At 42.4% G+C, this 17,311-nt stretch overlaps 1 pseudogene across 1 annotated transcript; it reads right to left on the reverse strand.

Annotated features, from left to right (window-relative positions):
• Positions 1-405: 405 nt before the first annotated feature.
• Positions 406-812, reverse strand: LOC116526100 (annotated as a pseudogene). The gene has a single exon (XR_004257968.1). The product of XR_004257968.1 is annotated as a 40S ribosomal protein S28 pseudogene (transcript).
• Positions 813-17,311: the final 16,499 nt, after the last annotated feature.

Here is a 17,311-nt window from a genome sequence, read left to right on the forward strand (position 1 = left end):
ATTGATGATGTTGAACATTTTTCATGTGCTTATTTACCACCTGTACATCCTCTTTTGTGAAATTGTTAAATTGGTTGTTTTGTCTTCTTCTTATTCTTTGTTCTGTTTTGAGAGAGAGTCTCACCGTGTTGCCCAGGCTGGAGTGCAGTGGCACAATCTTGGCTCACTGCAACCTCCACCTCCCCAGCTCAAGTGATTCTCCTGCCTTAGCTTCCTGAGTGACTGAGACTACAGGCATGTGCCACCACACCTGGCTAATTTTGTATTTTTAGCAGAGATGGGATTTCACCATGTTGGCCAGTCTGGCCTCGAACTCCTGACCACAAGTGATCTACCCACCTCAGCTTCCCAAAGTGCCGGTATTACAGGCTTGAGCCACTGCGCCTGGCCATCTTCTTCTTATTCTTTTTTTTTTTTTTTTTTTAACTTCTATCACAAAGGCTTTATTTAAAGGTCCATCTCAATTTACGTGTGGCAGCATAAAATAAAGGACCAGATCGTGACACACCATTTCCATCTCAAGTGGTCGAATCCAACATCCAAAACCCAGCGAGCAGCCAAACTCAGCGCAACCTCCGGGCCTCTCGCTCGGACTCCAACAGGGTCAGCACGTCGCCCTCGTGCACGGGACCTTTTACGTTGCGGATGATGGAGCGGCTCGTGTCGTCCATAAATTCCCCGCGCACCTGCGTGCACTGTCCCTGAGAACCGGTCCTGCCGAGGACTTTGGTGACCCTGGCCAACTTGATAGGCTGCACACGGCTCGTATCCATGATGGCGGCTCGGCAGCGGTCTGGCGGAGAGCCTTATTCTTATCCATACTTTTCATACTTTTTTCAGATATCTCTGTTGAAAATATGCTAACATTTTCTTCAAGGCTATGGTGTGCCTTTTTGTTTTCTATTCTTTATTGAGGCACAATCAATTTTGATATGTATTCACCCATGAAACCATCATAATCGTAGTAATGATTATATTCATCATCATAATTAAAGTAATGAACATATCTACCGCCCTCCTATGTTTTCTCAGGCCACTTTTTTAAGGCATCCTTCATCCTCTCTTTTGTGTTGATCCAAATTTTCATTGACATAATTTTTTTTCAGCTTGAAGAACTTTCTTTTACATTTGAACAGGCCCTTTTACATTTCTTGTAGTGGGTCTGTTGGCAAAGAAATAGTGCAGATTTTATCATCTGAAAAAGTTTTTACTTCACCTGCACTTTTACAAGTTTTTTTCTGAGAAGAGAATTCTATTTGACAATATTTTCTTTAATCACTCTAAAGATGTTTTCTCATTGTTGTCTGATTTGCATAATTTTTGACAAAAATGTCTGTAATCATTCTTACCTTTATTGCTTAGCACATAATATGTCTTTTTTTCTCTTGTTGGTTTTAGCATTTTCTTTTTATCTCAGGTTTTCAATCATTTGATTAGGTGTGTTTCTGTGTGGTGTTCTTTGTGTTTATCTTGCTTGAGTTTTCCTGCTCTTCTTGGATTTCTGGTTTTATAACTCATCAATTTGAAAAATTTTTTGGCATTTTTCCCCGTTCCTTCCTACTCCTCTCTGAATGAGACTTGAATTACTTGTATGTTGTACTAATTTTCCTGTGTCACTGATGCATTGTTCATTGCTTTCATTTTTTTTTCTTCTGCATGTTTCGTTGGGTGATTTTTCTATTGTTATTATTTCAAGTCCACTAATCATTTCTTCTACAGTATCTAGTCTTCCATTAATTTTGTCAGTGAATTTTTCATTTCAGATGCTCTAGTTTTCAACTCTAAAAATTCAATCTGGCTTTTACTTTTTAACATCCTCAATTTCTGTATTCAAAATGCTCATTTTTTAAACCTTCTTTTATGTCTCTCTACAAATACAAGGGGTATTTGTGTCACATTTCAAAACACTGGAGACAGAAGATCTTACACATTTCCATGAGGGGAGGAGACAATGTGGCCACTCAAAATACTGGAGATGTGACATCTCAGTGATAACAGCAGGAGCTACAAGACAGGAAAGCAATGCCTTCAGAATTTGGAGGAAAATCATTTTAACATATATTAGCCAAACTATCAACCAAGCATGGAGATTAAAATAAGTGTATTACATATACAAACAAATATATATTCCTTTATTGTTTGACTAAAGAAGAATAAGGAGAGTAGTACAGCTATGGATTTGAGCATTCTAGCATTGCACTTTTCTCAGAAACTACCAACAAGTTGATTGGTTGGGGCTTCCAATTCCATAGAGTTTGACTCTGTTCTATTGGCCTTCTCGGGGGAATGACTATTCCAGCGGGGTTCTCTTGTCTTGACCACGGAAATGAGCAAGGAGGACAGGAATCTGTGGCTGTGTGGCAGTCCAGAAGCGAGATGCTTTGGATTCTGGTAGCAGCCTGAAATCACAGCACAGAGCTGTCCACTCTGTTTAGGGCCGGCCCTCAAGTCTGCATGGCCCTGGGCATAGAATTGGAGGAAATGAGGCAGATTTACCAGTTGGCCACTACGCTGCAGCCTACCTGAAACCTCTCCTACCCTGTGCACCCTGCCACCCTGGAGAAAGAGATGCTTACATCCCTCTTTCTTAAAGCCTCTACTGTCAGAAGACACTATGCAGTTCTATAATTATTTGTTTACCTGTCTGTCTCCATCTTTTCTCCTACCCCAAAAAGTGAGGTTTTTGAGGCAATAGATTAGATTACATCTTGTCCTTCCCTGAATCCCCAACACCTTACATAGACCCTGGTAACGAGGGCTAGCAAAGAACAAACCATTCACTGGAAAAATGGATCATTTCATTTCTTCATTCAGCTCCATTATACACTATTCTGGGTACTGGGGATAGTGGTAGACAAACCAGTCAATGTTCTCAGACATATTCCAGTGGAAAGGTGACGCAACCCAAAATAAACAGCACAGGCACTAGGCAAATGCCCACATGTCCTGGGATATTCTGACTTCATGGAAGAGCAGAGCACTATGTTCTTGTTACTTGTTCTAGAAAGTTCAGCTACAAACAATGATTGTCACTGTTGTCTGTTACTGAGCTAGTTAAGAATCTTTCAACAAGGAACCTGTATGGGTATAGTCTAGTACAAAAAACATTTATTAGTACCTGCAAGCTAACTACTGAATATGCAAAGATGCATATGAATTGTTCCTTACCTTAAGGGACTTGCTTTCTGTTTCTAAGAAACAGACATAAAAGCACAATATTTTAATAAAATATGGAAAGTGCTGTCTATGTTAGCAATCAAGGTGCTGAGGGGCACAAGAGGACATTTGGAGACTTTCTTGGTCCAGCCTTACCAGGATCACAGGCAGGAAGGCTAGATGTCCAATATAGCCATGACTCATGTCCAATATAGCTGGATGTCCAATATAGCTATGTCCAATATAGCCATGACCCAGCACCATCTCAGTCTACCCAACAAGGACTGAAGCCCTGTGTATCCAGCAGTCTTGGTATTGGGCTGAGGCTGACAACAGAGACTGAGGAGCTATTGGGCAAATGTCAGGACTCTTGGCTCCCCTGCAAGCTTTTAGGGCCATCAGCAGTTCCAGAAATACTGAGAGGAACCTGGGCAAAACTGTGACGTGGTTTCAGTGTGTCTTCTGAAGAACTCACCCTCCTTTTGCTCTCTGCTTGGAGCTCTCCACCCACACCCAGCACCCTGCTCTCAGGCACTGCCACCCCACCACCCACCAAAGCAACCGATTTTACCAGCTTGTCCTATATCTGCCCACCTCTCTCCTTGTTCATGCAACACATGTACATAGGTCATCTTTAGGGAGATGGACCGTACAGGGTTCTGCTTGTGCAACTGATATGCTGTGCAAGCATGACTTGTGATATGATCCAAGCGTATTCATTTTAGTATGCCTCTGTCCCTTCCCAGTGAATTTAGTGAGGGAATTTTGTCCCTACCGCTGTCTAGATGGAGACTCCAGCAGGCCGCAGGACTGTGCTTGTCTCACATGGAAATAGAAAGTCTTAGTCATTTTTCATAGCAAAATTCAGTCTCTTTTCAAAAATTAGAATATCCTATTTAATACATTTTCATTCAACATTCAGATTTCTACTCATTCCGTTTACCACCCCCACCTTCCCTCCAGCCTGTGGGTGGAATGCCTGTCCTCAGGAGGAGGGGTGCGATGGCACCTCTTCTCATTCCTTCTGCATTTCTCCCTCCACTCCTGCTGCTGCTACTGACCCTTCTAGGGGAGGAGTCAGGAGGGCACACTTTTTACTTGGCTGGTGCCATTGTGAGACAGCCATGTGCTGCCTTGCTCTGGTGGGTGTTTAAAGTGGCTTCGTCTTTCTCGTGCATGTCTGTAGATTCCTCAGAGGCCTCCCTGCTGCCTTGGGCTGTGACCCCCATGGGCTCTTCCCTGGGCTGGCTGTTCGCAGGTCTCCCTCTGGTAGGTTTGCTAGCCATCCATCACACAGATTTTTTGCAACAAGGGCCACTCAATTCAGAAATACACTCTTGGAAAGGATTCCTGTTTTTAAAAATCCAGGCTGATATTTCCCTTGCAGGCTTCAAACCCAAGAAATCCCTGGCTTTCTTGTAGTACCCTTGTCTTTGTCCTATGGGGATGCAGTTACTGCCCAACTCAGTATCTCTCTCCTCTCTCTCTCTGTCTCTTTTTCTTTCCTATGTTCCCTTCAGGCTGATGGCTGAGGTCTCAAGAAGAGAGGCACTACTCACATCCTATATGATGAGAATGATGTCCCCTGGCCCTGTGCCATGCAGTCAACCTGCTCAGGTGTCTGTTGGGCCAGTCTAAGGTGTCTCTCTACTTCCTTGGGCAGATATTCAGGCTCCCTGAGGGCTGTTGAAGCTGCCTTTCTTTAGGAAGGATGACGACAAAGCAACGATTTCAATGTCCTCCCCTTGAAATGGGGATGTGGGACTCACAGAGATAGCAGCTTTCTCCGAAGAAATAACAAATCTTCCCCTTCTATGAGTTCTGTAACTTTTAAAAATATCTTCCTTGTGACTTTGTCATCTAACCTCTGATATCTACCATTTGAAAATATGCGACAAGCTCCTCATTTAAGGTTTTGTTTCTTGTATCTGTTCTCACTGGAATAGAATTATGATTCTATAGCTTGCCCTTTTCATTTGTCAACGTCATGTATATTTCTACAGGTGCATGGATACAGATCTAATTCTATTTTCTTGGTAGTTCCTTTTACACATATGCATATATAGATGTTTATGTAAATGGAAGAGCTGAGACTGGGGTGGGCAAACAAGGTGGCTAGGCGCAAAATTTAAAAAGCCACTCACTGTCAGGGTCATGCCCTGGTGAAGGGGACCTTATCATACTTTCTGTCTTTCAGGCAAACCCTCCCCCAAACCCCTGCTTCTTTAGGAGGCAGTGTATTGTAGTAGTGAAGAGCACAGGCTCTGGAATTAGCCTAGTTTGGAATCCTGACTCTACCACTCATTAACTGTGCAAACCCAGGCAACTTTGCTCTCTGTGCTCCTGTTATGGCATCTGGCAAAATGCGGTTAGTACTAGTATGTATCTTATATGTTTGCTATAAGAATTAAATCAGGCTGGGCACAGTGGCTCACGCCTGTAATCTCAGCACTTTGGGAGGCCGAGGTGGGCAGATCACCTGAGGTCAGGAGTCTGAGACCCACCTGACCAATATAGTGAAACCTCGTCTTTACTAAAAATACAAAAATTAGCTGGGCATGGTGGCAGGCACCTGTAATCCCAGCTACTCAGGAGGCTGAGGCAGAATTGCTTGAACCCGGTAGGTGGAGGTCGCAGTGAGCTGAGATCATGCCATTGCACTCCAGCCTGAGTGACAAAGCGAGACTTTGTCTCAAAAAAAAAAAAAAAAAAAAAAAGAAAGAAAAAAAAGAATTAGATTAATGTTTATGTATGCTTGCAGAGAGAAGGGGAGTTGCATACTATGTGTATATAGACAAAATACGTGTGTGTGTGTGTGTGTGCGCGCACATGCATATATATGCACATTATATACAGGGTACATGTAGAGAGAATCCAGTCAATCCTCTGTATCTGTGGGTTCCACATCTGTGACTTCAACCAACCTCAAAACGAAAATATTTGAAGAAAAACAAAACTTGAATTTGCCACATGCAGAATACCATGTTGAATTCACATGAAGTGACGTGTACATGAAGTGACGTGTGGACATTGTTTTAGCTATGATAAGTAATCTAGAGATTTTTTAAAGTGTACAGAGATATGTGTGTAGATTATATGCAAACACGTCATCATTTTATATAAGAGATTGAGTATTCTCAAATTTTGGTATCTTTGGTATATACATATATAAACAGGGTCTGAGACCTAGTATGGGCTATGTAAGTGTTAGCTGTTACTGTTATTGTTATTTTTGCTTTTTCTCACCCCTCCCTGTCTTTTTTTCCCACTTTGACTGTATGACCTATTTTTCCCACCCAATATTCTGGTGACAACTCATGTTAACAACTTGAGAATATTCTTTTTTAAAAAAAAATAAACATGATCTTTGACATACTAACTTTGTCGTATATTAAGTTCTTACTTCATATTAAAGTCTTTTTTTAAGATTTCTATCATGACCAGTGAGAAAAGCCATAGCCGTGGCAAATCTTGTTTACTTTTGTTTTTCTATTCCCAAAATTGAGTTGTTTGTTTTGATTATGTTTTTGCGTGGTTAGTGGACTCGCAAATGTTTCTGGTCATATAGGGTAACTGTGGGTTTGGCCAGGGGAGTGTGTACGATATGGCATTGCTATGTGTATGGGTGATTATACTCCAAATTCTCAAGGAGATTTTCTTCTGTATTAATCAGAGACTAATACCTTGACTGACAAGAGCATTCTTGGGCCACAGGGTTTTTCTCCTCACAGTTGTTAAATTACCATATTCTAGTCACTAGGTTAAGTAAGAAATCTGAGGTCAATCTGAATCTCTTTTCTTACAAGTAACTTGTCTATCTCCTGTAGAACCCCGTAAGATTTCCTCTCTAGCTTCTGCCTCTCTTTAGGTATTTTGCTTCATTCCCCTTCCCAGAGGGGGAATGGATTCCATTGCCCCAGAGTTTATTTCAGGGTAGAGGTCCATGATGAGAAAGATCCCTGAAGGGGTGTCAGGGACAGGCTTAGAATGCCTTTCCTGGCTTTAGCAGCTGAAAGCTCTACACACTGCCCTTTGACCAGGTTGCTGTCTGACTGCTGACCGGACCATGAGAATGGGGTATAGGATGGTGTTTAATAAACACCTGTTGACAGACAGACTCACTGTAAGGCTGCAGGGCGTATAGCAATCACGAATGGGCATTACTGTGGTTTAACAAATGCCAAATGCTAGAGTTCCCTCTGATTACTCAGAGGAAGACTGCCAGTTCCTGACTTTAGCTAAATTAGGTTCTACTTTTAAGGAGATTCTCAGAGGAAAAGTCTAAATATGAGTTATTTTAAATAAACATTTAGAAAAATGTACAAATCATAAATCTATGGCTCAACTGATGCTCATAAATTACATACATCCATGCCACTATGGATCATAACAAGAAACAGACTCTGCTAGTACCCTCTGACTCCCGTCACACCACTTTCCTATCACTGTTCCCTCCCTTCTCTTCTCTCTGGAGGTAATCACTGCCCACTTCCTCTTACACAATAGGTTTGTTCTGTCTCTGTTTTGAACTTCGTATAAAAAGAATAATACAGAATATATTCTTTTGTGTCTAGCTCCTCTTGCTCAACATAATGCTTGAGAGATTTATCTATGTTGTCCTTGTAGTTGACTGCTCATTCTTACTGCGTGGATGTACAACAATTAATTCATCAACTATATTGTCAATGGACATTGAATTATGTTTAGTTTTTACTATTATGGATAATGAACAATGCTATAGACATTCTAGTAAATTTTCTCACTTAACTTGGTATTTCACCTAAGATCTCAATTACTGAAATTGAAAGAAAGGTATAGTAGGTATAGCACTCATTTCCCACTCACTTGCTTCCAATTCTGTAGATCCTTGTTATGGACTGAACGTGTTTGCTTCATCGTTAGTCCATCTTCTGTTGCTATAACAGAATGCCTCAGACAGGTCAGGTGCAGTGACTCGACTCATGCCTCTAATCCCGGTACTTTGTGAGGCCAAGGTAGGCAGATCACTTGAGGCCAGGAGCTTGAGACTAGCCAGGATAAAGCAAAACTCTGTCTCTGAACATTCAAACCATAGCATCTCCCACCCCCTAAATTTATATGTTGAAACCTTAACTCCCAACATGTAAGTATTTGGAGTTGGAGCCTTTGAGAGGTAGCTAGGTTTAGAAGAGTTCACTATTGAACCCTCATAATGGGATTAATACTCTTGTAGGAAGAGACAAAATATTTCTTTTCCTCCTTCCCTCTCCCTCTTCCTCCCTTCCTCCCTTCTTCTCTCTTCATCATATGAGGACACAGCAAGAAGATACCACCTGCAAGCCAGTATGAGACACCTCACCAGACATGAAATTTGCTGGCACCTTGATCTTGGACTTCCCACCTTCCATAACTGTGAGATATAAATGTTTGTTGTTTAAGCCATACAAGTTGATAAACCAGACTTCCTTTTAGTTTTGATCTAGATCCACTAGTATTTAAACTCTGTATGTGTGTCCTGTTTAAGAAGCCCCTGCCTACTCAAATGTTATGAAGACATTATCCTAATTGTATTCTAGAATGGCACTATTACAGTAGCCACTAGCCACATGTCTCTGTTGACCACTTGAATTATGCCAGGTCCAAATTGAGATGAGTTGTTTTGGGGAAACTCTTCTAAACATAGACTTAGGCAAAGAATTCATGACTAAGACCCCCAAAACAAGCATGATGAAAACAAAAATAAACAAATGGGACCGAATTAAACTAAAAAGCTTCTTCACAGCTAAATAAATAATCAACAGAGTAAACAGACAACCCTCAGAATGGGACAAAATATTTGCAAACTACACATCCAACAAAGGACTAGTATCCAAAATCTTTAAGGAACTCAAACAAATCACCAAAACAAACAAACAAACAAACAAATAATCCGATTAAAAACTGGGCATAGGAAATGAATAGACATTTCTCGAAAGAAGATATACAAATGGCCCAAAAACATGAAAAAAATGCTCAACATCACTAATCACCAGGGAAATGCAAATTAAAATCACAGTGAGATACCACCTTTCTCCTACAAGAATGACCATTATTAAAGGTCAAAAAATAATAGATGTTGGCGTGGATGTGAGGAAAAGGGAATGCATATACACTGCTGGTGGGAACGTAAATTAGTACAACCTCTATGGAAAACAGTATGAAGCTCCCTTAAAGAGCTAAAAATAGAGCTACCATTCTATCCAGCAATCTCACTACTGGATATCTACCCAAAGGGAAAGAAGTCATTATTTGAAAAAGACACTTGCACACATATGTTTATAGCAGCACAATTCACAATTGCAAACATGTGAAGCCAACCTAAGTACCCATCAACCCATCTAATGAGTAGATAAAGAAAATATGGTGTATACACAACATGAAATACTACTCAGCCATTAAAGGGAATGAGGTAATGTCTTTTGCAGCAACTTGGATGGAATTGGAGACCAGTGTTCTAAGCGAAGTAACACAAGAGTGGAAAACCAAAAACCGTATTTTCTCGTATAAGTGGTAACTAAGCTACGAGTATGCATAAGCATACAGAGTGTTATAATGAACTTTAGAGACTCAGAAGTGGGAGGGTGAGAGGGGGCCAGGGAAAAAACTGTACATTAGGTACAATGTACACTACTTGGGTGAGGGCTGCACTACAGTCTCAGAATTCACCACTATATAATTCACCCATCTAACCAAAAATCACTTGTACCCCCAAAGGCTATTGAAATAAATGCACAAATTGAGATGGACTGTAACTGTAAAATATACACTAGAATTCAAAGACAATTAAGTAAAATATCTAAGTATGCTTACATTGGTTACATGTTGAAATGATAATATTTTACATAAGTTAAACACAAAATGTAATTAAAATTTAGTCCGTTTCTTATTACTTCTTAAAATGTGACAATGAGAGTACTTAAAATGACATGTGGCTCAAATTTGTGCTTGCATTATGTTTCTATTGGACAGTGCTATTCTAGATTTATTATTTTATCATTCACATGCACATCTAAAAGCCCCTGGAATTGAGTTGTGAATTGAGAAAGGGGTCAGTTTTATCTATTTCCATGTGAGTGACCAGTGGATCTGGTATAATTTGTTGAAAAGGCTGTTCTTTCTTTGTCATAATCAAGTGTTCATTATGTGAGTCTCTTTCTAGTTCTCTCTTCTGTTCCACTGTCTGCATGTTTATCCCTTCACCATGAGTCATCTTAATTACTGCAGTTTTATAAGAAGTCTTTATTTTGGGTCGTTAAGTTCTCCTACTTGCTCCTTCTCCAAAACTGTCTTGCTCATTACTAGCCATTTGCATTTCCAGGTACATTTTATCATCGACTTATCAAGTCTCTCAAATATTCCTGCTGGAATCTTAACTGGCATGTGTTGAATTTATAGATCTATCTGTGAGAAAATAACATCTACCTTCTAATACATAAACATGACTCACATATGTATGTATGTCTTCTTTAAACTCTTTCAATAATGTTTTACAATTCATTGTGTGGAAAGGTCTTGCAAATCTTTTGTTAGATTTATCGTCAGGTGTTTGATTTTTAAATGCTATTATGGATGCTATTAATTTTAAATTTCTTTTTCTATTTCTTGTTACTTGTATATAGGAATACAATGATTTTTATTAACATTTTATCCAGACCTTGCTAAATATTCATTCTAATAGTTTATTTGTATAGACTCTTGGATTTTCTGTGAACACAAGCATGGCATCTGCAAAAAATGACAGTGTAATTCTTCCCATTCAATCCTTCTTTTCTTTCTTTTTCTTTCCTTACTTCACTGAATAGGTCCTCTGATAAAATGTTGAATTAAAATGGCAACAGCAAGTATCCTGTGTCGTTTCTAATTTGAGAGGGAAAGGTTTTCACATTTCACTGCTAAGTATAACTTTTTAGTTTTCTGTGGTGAGGAGGCTCTCATAGATAAGGACATTGTCTTCTAGCTGACTGGGAGGCTTTTAAAAAATATATATAAGTATGTGCTAAATATTATCACATGCTTTTCTGCCTCTACCAAGATAATTACATGATTTTTCTTCTTTAGAGTTGCATTTTAGTTATTTATTGCTGCGTAACAAATGGCCTTCATAACTCAGCCTCTTAAAACGAGAAACATTTATTATCTCTCATAATAATGTCTAAGTGTGGCGGGTCTGCAAATGGCTTCACTGGATAGCTTTGGCTCATGGCTTCTCAGGAGGCTGCAGTCAAGCTGGTGGCCAGGCCTGCAGTCATCAGTCATCACAAGACTCAGCTGAGGTTGAAGAGTCGGCTTCCAAGCTCACTCACATTGCTGTTGCAAGTCTTAGCTTATTGTTGCTGGCTGGAGGCTTTGGTGGCTGGTGGGCCTCTCCAAGGCTGCTCACATGTGGTAGCAGGTTTTCCCTGGAGTGAGACAGGAGGAAGAATTGGGTGGTGGGGAGCATCCTAGTTGGTAGCCGCACACTTTAAGGATCCAATACCAGAAGCGACTTACCATTACTTCTGCTATATGCTGTTGGTCACACAGCCTAGAAATCTGTGCTGTATTATTTTTATGATGTAAACCAAGAAATGACACAGAGAAAATCCAGTAAAGGGACAGGCAGACAGCCCTGCTGCCCTTCTCATCTCTCTCTGTCTCTAGCATTGCCTACAGACATTCGGTTTGCTTAGCAAGCAAGTCCAATCTTCTTTAGAGAACAAGAGTGACTCATGTCCCCATAGCCCAGTGAAAAGAACCCTTGACATATTATTAATAGAACATCTGCAATGCTGTATATATTTCATTCTGATTTACCAGCAGTCTTTAGGCAACCAACTTCTAAAACAAAGTACAGATCTGAATCCTAAGTTTTAAATTACCATAAGACCTCACTGGGGAGCTTCTGGCAAGGTCTCACCTATTTTCAGAAGCGCTCTGGCACTGTAACACTGTAAATTGCTACCCAGCACTGCTTCCTAATCTTTTCTTTCTTGACAATCTCCATTAAAAAGGCTATAAATGCCATGGGGTATAGTTCTGACCAGTGAAATATATGTAGGATTATTCTGAGGGATATTCTGGGAAAATCATTATGTTCCTGCTGAAAGTGGCTATTTGTAGCTTCTCACGTCCCTCCTTCTTCCTTCCTTGAACATAGATTTGATGCCTGGGGCACAGACCAACCCTCTTGCCAACATGAGAAAAGGGCTGAGATAATCACAGAGATTCCGGTTCACTTAGGGAGTGAATATGGCATGAATACCAGCAACTACCTATCTCCAGACTTGTTATTTAAAAAAAAAAAATTGTATTTTTTTTAAGCAACTATAGGTGAGATTTTCCATCACTTGCATCCAAAAATATTCCGAAATCATCCAGTGACAAATCTTCCTTTAGGAATGGCATTGATTTTGGAGAACTGCTAAATTATCTGGAGATCTGAGGTGCCTAACATAAGTGATTAAGTTAGATGATACTAATTTTAGCACGTTTTAGAATCATACAGATTATTTAAAAATTTGCCTTAAAGAAAGTCCTAAAGCAGTCAACCTGAAAGCATTTTTAAAAATATCAGTAATGCTGGAATCTAATTTAAGGTGACTAGTTTGAAAGGTAGCAGTGAACCTGATGACATATTTTGGTATTTATTTTTAAAAATCAGTGGTATTCTTTATTTTCATCTTATTTCTCTTTTTATGCTCCAACATGATCCTCTATTCTCAACAAGAACTTCTAAGAATTTAAAAAAAAAAAAAAAAAAACTACCCTGGAATCCAGGCCCAGCACAATCAGCCTTCCAACCTCTCTCCAAATTTACCTTCCTTTAGCTCCCAACATCCATGTCCTGCAAGACAAATACTCAGGTTCAGACTTGTGGGTTCTCGAAGACTCCCTAGGTCCCCACTCTCACCCCCACCCTCAGCTCACAGAGAATGTGCAATGCTTTTAGTCTGTCTCTGCCACCTGAGCAAACCATGCATTCCTTTGGATTGCCGGCTGCCTTTCCACCTGTAATGAAGATGCTATGAATAAATTCTTGTTGATTGACTAAACACATAAATGCCTTGTCCTAGGCTTATTTTAGTCGTATACTAAGCTTTTTCTGCCTTCTGGAAGTCCTAAGTATCCATGTGTGCCCTAGATTATAAGCTCCAAGGAAACAAGGGTTGTTTAGCTGTCTCATTCCTAATTCTGTTGTGCACCATGAAAGATGGTATTAATGATTTTTGTAAAGACAACGATGATGGTAATGGTGATGACGACACTGATGATGATGGTGTCCGAGGACAGGATATTGGGTTGAATGACCCCACTTCTCTCTAGTTCAAAGAAATTCCTGGTATGTCAAACAGGGTCGGACTTGAATAATCTCTGCAGTCTCTCATTCTATGAAGTGCAGCAAAGAAGCATGCAAAGGAATGCGCAGACATCTGACTGGTGGGCTCGCGGCCCCGACAGGGCTCTATCTCAAGTGCCCATCTGCCCAGAGTGCCAGGAACATACACGAAGACCCAGGGCTCTGCACAGGCTCCAGGGTGGTTTCAGATGAGAAATGCAGGACACTGTTGTGTGTCCCAAAGTGTGTCTGGGATCTGCGGAGCTGGGTGATCCCATTGTTGATGTATACCAAGTATTGCTAGGAGCTCAAGAGCTCTTTTGGGCACAGTGTCTTGGACTCAAATAGCATGTTCTTCCAGAGGGCTCATTCCTTTTTTTTTTTTTTCTTTTTGAGACAGTCTCACTCTGTTGCCCAGGCTGGAGTGTCGTGGTGCTATCTCGGGTCACTGCAACCTCTGCCTCCCTGGTTCAAGCAATTCTCCTGCCTCAGTTTCCAGAGTAGCTGGGATTACAGGCACCCACTGCCATGTCCAGCTAATTTTTGTATTTTTAGTAGCAATGGAGTTTCATCGTGTTGGCCAGGCTGTTCTTAAACTCCTGACCTCAAGCCCTCCACCCACCTTGGCCTCCCAAAGTACTGGGATCATAGCCATAAGCCACCACACCCGGCCCAATTCCTCTTTCTAGGAATTTCTTCCTCAGCAGTCACTGAGTCTCTGGGGTAGTGAGAGTGTTTCTGAACCCAAGGAGGCTGTTCATAGTGTCATTACAGGTGGAAAGTCAACCAGCAATCCAAAGGAATACATAGTTTGCTCAGGTGGCAGAGACAGACAAAAAGCATGGCACATTCTCTGTGAGCTGAGAGTAGGGGTGACAGTGGGGACTTAGGGAGTCTTCAAGAGCCCACGAGTCTGAACCTGAGTATTTGCCTTGCAGGACATGGATGCTGGGAGCTAAAGGAAGGTAAAGTTGGAGAGAGGTTGGAAGGCTGATTGTGCTGGGCCTGGATTCCAGGTAAGTTTTTTTTTTTTTTTTTTTTTTTTAAATAAGTTCTAGGAAGCCTAGAACTTCTAGGAAGTTCTATGAAGATGTTTGACATGGAGCAGGGTTTTCAGCCATGGTGCTATTGATATTCCGGGACAGCTCATTCTTTGTGGAAGGGGCTGTGTACAACATGCATTCCAGGATGTCCAGCAGCATCCCTGGCCTCTTACCCTCTACGTGCCAGGAGCAGCACGCACACCCGTGTGACACCCACAAACATCTCCTGACACCACCACATCCCCGGAGGCAGAACTGCGCTGGTGGGGAACTGGCATAGAGGACCATCTGTGGAGAAGGACATTCAGGAAATTGACCTGGCAGCAGTACATAGGTGGCTGGAGGAGGCGCATGCTGAGGACATGACTGATCGGGAAGCAAATTCGATAGCCCAGGAGGATGCTGGAATGGAGGCTAGCTGCACCCGGGAGGGCCTGGGTGGATAAGAGGCAGTGCCAGGAAGGAGTGGCTGGGATGTGGGGTTGATGGAATGCAGATGACAGGAGATGGCAAACAGTCAAAGACGGCCTCAGGCTGGTACCCAGGGGAATCTTAACATCATTGCCTGAAACATGTGTGTCAAGAAATGGGTAATTGGGGTGAGAAGGTGTGAAGTTGACCAAATGTTTGGATTTTAACATCCTTTTAGGGAAAGAGGTTGGGAACTCCAATACTATCTCTATTTTATAAAAGGGAAAATTAAGTCAAAAAAAAGGATGAGTTGACCTGTCTAAATTGAAAACACTAAATTCTAACAGAGTTTTTGCAAAAATTAAGGACTCGTGACTCCCCATCACAGCGTGAAATGAATGGCCAACTTTAAAAACTTCCATTTCTATTCTCTGTGAAAATATGAGGACACTGGGAAGGCCGTATTTCACCGAACTTTCCTCTAACACGCCTCCAATATGGCATAGCCTCGCCCATCGGGAAGGGAAGGCTCAGGCTTTCAAGAAAGCAATAAAAACCTGAGCTATTGTTGCCTCTGGAAATCGTTGAGCAATTAGAGAAGGAACAGGGAGGAAGCTGCTGCTGCCATGGAGCAACAGGGTGACCCCACCAATCGCACTGGGAGGGGCTTCCAGCCGGGGTTGGTGACTTGGTCAGGCCGGCTCAGAGGCTCTAAGGCCAGCCTGTGGGACAGCCCTGCCAGGTCAAGCCCGGCCTGGGGGGCGTGGAGTCCATGTGGCCACTGCAGGTGGCAGGCGAGCTGGACACACACGTGGCCCCACACGGTTCGGAGACCTTCCTGAGCCAAGGTGGGCCCCTGGCACTGCTCAGCAGCTTTTTGGGGCTGCACATTTGGCACTGAGCCCAGGGACTCCAGTTTTGCTCCCTGTCCGAATCCTCTGTGGAAGCACTGCTGGAAGCTGTGAAGCAAGAAACAGAGAGAGAAGGAGAAACAGAACCTGGGCAATCCGAGAACCAGTGGCCTGGCACTGACATGCTCACCCGTGTCTCCCGCTGCTGCTGTTCCCACACACCCTAGGTGCCACCCGTCACGACGACCTGAATGCAGCCTGGCCTCCAGATGCCTTGTTCCTCGAGGCCTCTGTACTGCCTCCTCCAGGAAGCCTTCCCTGGGAACAACTTCCTCTTCCTCCAGGAGCTCAGCATGGTGCTTTACGCATCCGTGTGCAGGCTGGTTCCTCCATCTAGATCTGAATGCCTTGAGAGCAAGGACTCCACCATGTTCCTTTATGTTTAACCCAGAGTCCCAAGCTCTCCACACTCCTGGGTTAATCGCTCCAGAAACATCAACTCGCCTGACCCAAGTCCCTACTGGTGCGAGCAGAGGAAGGCAGTCCCCAGTGCCCTTCCTCTCCCATAGGCCCCTTTCCTGCTCCGACAGCTGCCCTGGGCGAGTTCGTGCCAGTGGGACTGCCCTGTCCCTTGTCTCCATCAGGCATAATCGTTGATCCGACCCAGCCCCGCCAACAGTAAACCGCACTGTCGAACAAAGCTTTAGGAAAGTTGAGGGTAACATGGAGCGAATAACAACTTAGAAAGAGAAAGCTTCAGAATAGCCCCTCCTTACGTCCTCCCACCTTGCTCTCTGTCAGGGGTCTTCCTTCGGCCTTCTTGATTCTGGCTTGCAGCCATGCTTCCCAGATCTGCTCCAGCCAAACAAGTCTGCCCCATAATCCCTCCCTCCCCTGACAATGCAGAGGGCCACTCTCCCTGTGATGGTGCTCCCCACCCTCAGTGATGATTGCCGCCCCCACCACTTCCTGCCACACCTTTGCACAAGCAAAAAGTCTTTACAGCTCATATTCTAAATATGAGCTGTAGTGTCACACTAGAATACAGGGACACACTGAACTTTAAAAACGACACTTTCCCCAGCATTTTGTCTTTTCTTCATCTTATTATTAAATTCAAAGCACTTAACAAGGGTGTCTGGGCCATGCTAAGTACACACTAATGTTGGTTAATTGAATTGATGAACCTGATTTCCTTCATTATTCAATTTGGGTTGAGATAAAACAGTATTTGCAACTCACTTAATGAAATAATTGAGAGACAGTGGCTGCATCAAATAGTGGGAAAGTTTTACATTTATATTCCCTGACTGGATTTGTTGAAGCTGGCTGATTGGTCATTCCTCAGTTGGCTATAAAGATGTGGTAGACACGGTTCATGTCCTCAAAACCAATAAACCTGTTTGATCAGATTCAGAGAGCCCAGGCAGAGAGTGGGCACTGGGCAGACAGTTGGAATTCCCTTTCTAATATAGGGAAAGCCAACCCGTCCACTGTCATCAGGTGGGCCGGATAGC

The sequence above is a fragment of the Sapajus apella genome, unplaced genomic scaffold (genome assembly GCF_009761245.1).
Source record: "Sapajus apella isolate SASKATOON/1434 unplaced genomic scaffold, GSC_monkey_1.0 scaffold49, whole genome shotgun sequence".
Lineage (NCBI taxonomy): Eukaryota > Metazoa > Chordata > Mammalia > Primates > Cebidae > Sapajus > Sapajus apella.